At 43.2% G+C, this 5,193-nt stretch overlaps 1 pseudogene; it reads right to left on the reverse strand.

Moving 5' to 3' along the window:
* Window positions 1-460: 460 nt before the first annotated feature.
* Window positions 461-5,193, reverse strand: part of LOC102837046 — a 37,213-nt pseudogene continuing 32,480 nt past the window's right edge.

Consider the following 5,193-nt stretch of genomic DNA (forward strand, 5'->3'; position numbering starts at 1 on the left):
GTTAAATAATTTAAAAACTGACCAGGACTAAAGTGTTTGTCCAGAGCTCCAAACCAGAAACAGAAATGATGGGGGTGCTGGGGCTGGGGACTTTTCCTCCAACAGCTCCAAGACCCAGAAAACAAGTATCCTAAGCTCCTCCACTGGTCAGCTGGCCCCTGGGCTGTCTCTCAGGTGCTTCTGGCTACATCACTATCCAGGTAAGGTAACCAGCCAGGGGCTGGAAGGGAATAGCCAGCTGAGTCCAGACATGGAGAAAAGTAAGTGGGAGGACAGGAAGCAGGTACTGTCCAGCTATAGATAAGAGTGCAGCTAAGGCATGTTGAGGGGCAGGGGAGGCTGGGAAACAGTACTGCAGCAATGCAGGAGTGTAGCCCTGGGTTCCCATCCTGAGTGGCTGGTCAGGGTAGCACCTGTTAAGTCCCCAGTGGCACTCCTGACACAAGCCTGGGCAGATAGCTCACCCATTGTGGATTCTTTTGGTGAGTTTGGGTTCCTTGTGTACCAGCTTGGACTTGAGGTGCTCCTTGTAAGGCAGATGTCGCCAGCCCACTTAGTGATTTTCTACTTCTCACAGATCCAAATTTTCTGTGCCAGTCTGCAGAATGAGTCTGAAATCATGACTGACTAGCATCATGCCATCCTCAAATTCATTGATGGCATCAGCCAACGCATCATTGGTCTCAATGTCCAAGTGGTTGGTAGGCTCATCCAGGAAGAGCAGGTGTGGGTTCTGCCAGGCCAGCCAGGCCAGGCCCACATGGTACTTCTGCCCATCGGAGAGGTTCTGGATTGGGCTTACCTGCTGTTTCCCAGTGAGATCATATTGCCCAATGATCTTCCTCATTTCTTCCTTCTCCTTGATCTCTGGGTAGCACTTCATTATGTATTCCAAAGGAGAAAGATCTAAATCCAGCTGCTCTTGTAAATACTGATGGTAACACCCTATCTTGAAATGAGAGTGTTTTCGGATCATTCCATTTGTGGGTAGTAGCTCGCCAGTTAGCAGTTTCAAAAGTGTTGACTTTCCTGCGCCATTGGAGCCACTCGGGTGTCGAGGTCAACACCAAAGTGCAGGTTGTTGTAGATGCAAGGCCCATCTTTTGTATACGTGAAGCTCACATTCTGAACCATAATGATTGGTGGATGGATTTTGCTACATTATGGAAAGTAAAACGATAGTGTCTTGTTACTAACAACCTGCTCTGTCAGTCCAGATGCCATCATTTTCTGTACGTGTCTTATCCTTGCTCTGGACTTGCCAGGCCAGCTTGGCACTGCCATGGCCAAACCTAGCAATGTAGTTTCATGTGAGCAATCTGGTCCTGCTCCCAGTGAAAATGTTTCATCTGGTTCTCCTCCAGCTCTTGTCATGTCTTCATGTACTGAGTACTTCCGTTTCTTGTGCATGTGAATGATGTTGGTATTGACACCATTTAGAAAATCCTGGGAATAAGAGATAAGGATAATGATATGCTTAAAAGTCTTAAGTTCTTCCAACTACACACAAGCATCTAAGTTCAAGTGGCTGGTGGGCTCGTCTATGAGTAGCATGAATGCCCCAATGAATGGCCCAATGAAGAGGGCTCTGGCGAGGGCAACTCTCACCCTCTAGCCCCCACTGAAGACTTTTAGTTTCTTGTGCTGCATGGCAGGTGTGAAGCCCAGTCCATGCAAGATCCATGAGGCCCTTATCTCTGCCTTGTCATGTTGATGCTGGAAACTCTGCAACCAGTGTTTTAAATACCAGCAGGGTTATCTATGGTATATCAGTATAGCCAGCTCCTCCAGGCACTCATACAGCTCCATCAGCTTCTCGTGAGCCAGAGTAGGTCTCTCCAGCATGGCCCCCTCTGTGTCCACTTCCATTACACACTGCAAGGGTGTCTTGTCACTAGGGGCATCTCCCAAGTCAGATGGTAGATGTCAATGTGCTCAGAAACCAGCACTTCCTGTTTCTTAATAGTTGAGTACAGCATGGATGTTTTAATTCCATTTAAGTCAATAAGGCCATAATGTCTACCTAAGTTTAATTCCAGTTTGGTGTCACTGAGCAGCTCTTGGCCATGAAAGGTAAGTGAGAGGTTGATAATGTGGACGTCAGTACTATTGGGGTGAGAAGCTAGGACACCGGTGACAGCTTGAGCAGCAGCTTTCTTCATTTCAAAGTCCTCTAATTCCTTAGACAGCAAATCCAATTCTGTGGTCTCACTGCCATTGGACTCCTCATTTTTCTCCTCTGCTACCTGTGGTTGTGTGGCTACAATTTTGTTTTCTTCATGTCCCTTTCTGGGTTAGCTTTGGCAGTTTCTGTCTTTTTAGCTACCTTCTTCTTGGCCACGTCAGGGGGCGTAGTGATGAACCACAGGTATAGGTCACTGTTCCTTCAAGGAGCCAACTGGCACCTTTCCTCCAATGCCCCTTCCATGTCTCACAGGGCCTCACTCAAGGATTTAATCTTACTTGGATCCATAATCACTGTTTATGGAACCAGTCAAGAAAACAAATGATGTATTGCACTGGACACATCTGCTGCAAAAGATTATCTTAAAATGTTAAAAGGCAAAGATGTCACCTTGAGGACTAAGGTGCACCTGACCCAAGCCATGGTATATCAGTCACCTCATAGGCATGTGAAAACTGTTCAGAGGACAAGAAAGATCAAATAAAGAGCGATGATGCCTTTGAATTATGACCTTGGCAAAGAAGAACAAACAAATCTGTCTTGGAAAAAGTAAAATCAGAATGCTCCTGAGAAGGGAGGATGACAAGACTTTGTCTATGTACTTTGGATATCAGGAGGGACCACGTCCGCAAAGAAGGACATCATACTTGGTAGAGTGTCAGTGAAAAAGAGGAAGACTCTCAAAGAGATGGATTGACACAATGACTCTAACAGTGGACTTAAACATAGCAATGAGATTGTGAGGGTGGCAAAGGACTGGGTAGGATTTCAGTCTGTTATAGATACAGAGGCTCATTATGAGTCAGCATTGACTTGATGGCACTAGGTTGGTAACTACCAGGTTGGTGGTTCAAAGCCACCAATTGGTCCTTGCTAGAAAGATGAGGGTGTTTGCTCCCATAAAGATTTATAGTCTTGGAAACCCTATATAGGGTCACTATGAGTTGGAATCAACTTGATGGCAGTGGGTTTGACTGGATTGGGAACAACAACAATGTAGGACAAACTTTAGATGTTTGCTTGTCATTTAAATCTTTAATGAAGTGATCCCCAACCTACATTTTATACTACTATTATTTTTTTGTGTTTTGCGAGACTTGTAATCATTCTTTAAGACCCTTCTAAATTCTCCTGCTCTGAACTTCCACAAAATCCTGAGTATTTTTCTTAGGTAGCACCCAGGAATTCCTACTAGCAGAGGGAGGGGAGGTGTTTAAAAGCAAGGGGACAAACTTTTCCATGCTTCCCAAAGTATGTCAGATACATTGTTGCAGTTCTGCATGGACTTAGAAGGTTGAGAAGTGGTAAATGTAAAGAGATGCTATGACTGTGGATACATCTAAGCAGAGCCCAAGAGAAGTTCTAGGGCAAGATGGAAGATAGTGGATAGGGTGTTGCTGGGTGGAGAAGAAATAAACTGGGATCTTAGAGCAACTGTGAGGATAAGAACCATTGGCTATGAGATGGGACCATCACTTGTCTGTCCATTTTTCATACTGTGATGGTTTGCGTGTTGCTGTGATGCTGGAAACTATGCAACCAGTGTTTGAAATACCAGCAGGGTTATCTATGGTATATCAGTGGAACTTCCAGATAAAGATGGACTAGGAAAAAGGAGAAGCAGACCACTTCTGAATGGTGAGCTACTGAAAAGCTTGTGGAACATTGTCAGATATACTACCAGAAGATGAGCCCTTCAGGTTGGAAGTCACTCAAAATATGACTGGAGAAGAGCTGCCTTCACAGAAGTAGAGTTGACCTTAATGATGTGAATGGAGCAAAGTTTTTGAAACCTTCATTTGCTAATGGGAACAACTCAAAATGGGAAGAAACAGCTGCAAATTTTAATAAATCAAAATGTGGAATGTATAAAATATAAATCTGGAAAAGTTGGCAGTTGTAAAAAAGGAAATAGAACACATAAAGATGGATATCCTAGGCATCAGTGAGCTGAAATGAACTGGTGTTGGCCATTTTGAATCTGACAATAATATGGTGTATTATGTGGTAAAGACCAATTGAAGAGGTATGGCATCACATTCATCATCAAAAAGAGCATTTCAAGATCTGTCTTGAAGTACGATGTTGAATATGATAGGATAATATCCATCTACAAAGACCAGTTAAAATAGTTAATACCACTGTTATTCAAATTTATGTACCAACCACTAAAGTCAGTGATGATGAAATTGGAGAATTACACTAAATTTTTCAGTCTGAAATTTATCAACCATGCAATCAAGATGAATTGATAATTACTGGTGATTGGAATGCAAAAGTTGGAAACAAAGAGGAAGGACCAGTAGTTGGAAAGTATGAACTTGGTGATAGAAGCAATGGTGGAGATTGAGTGATAAAATTTTGCAAGATCAAAGACTTATTCATTGTAAATAAATACCTTTTTTCAGGAACATAAGATATATACATGATCCTCACCAGATGGAATACACAGAAATCAAATTGACTACATCTGTTGGAAGAGACAATTGTTGTTGTTGCTATGTGCCGTCAATTTGGTTCTGTCTCAAGCTAAATATCATCAGACAAAACAAGGCCAGGGGCCCACTGGGGAACTGACTATCAATTGCTCATATGCAAGTTCAGAATGAGGCCAAAGAAAATTACAGCAAGTCCATGAGAGACAAAATATGATCTGGAATGCATTCCACCTGAATTTAGAGACCATCTCAAGAACAGAGTTGGTGCATTAGACATTAATGACTGAAAACCAGAAGAGTTGTGGGATGACATCAAGAACATCATCCAGGCCAGAACAAACAAGATGGTGGATAGAGTAGAAGTGCAGTGAGGATCTCTGTCAGCAACAACACAGAATACAGGACCAAGCAGGCTCAGGGGATGGTCCCAGAACTCTGAACCACATATAAAGGAATATATAGAAAGTTGGAAGGCTTACAGCCAGTGGAATTTGTAGCAGAAGCAAGAAATCAAGTGCTTTCTAATCCAAGGTGCTCAGCTGCCTCAGAGCTGCCATCTTGCATGAGACC

This window comes from Chrysochloris asiatica, unplaced genomic scaffold (assembly GCF_000296735.1).
Source record: "Chrysochloris asiatica unplaced genomic scaffold, ChrAsi1.0 scaffold00035, whole genome shotgun sequence".
In the NCBI taxonomy this organism is placed as follows: domain Eukaryota; kingdom Metazoa; phylum Chordata; class Mammalia; order Afrosoricida; family Chrysochloridae; genus Chrysochloris; species Chrysochloris asiatica.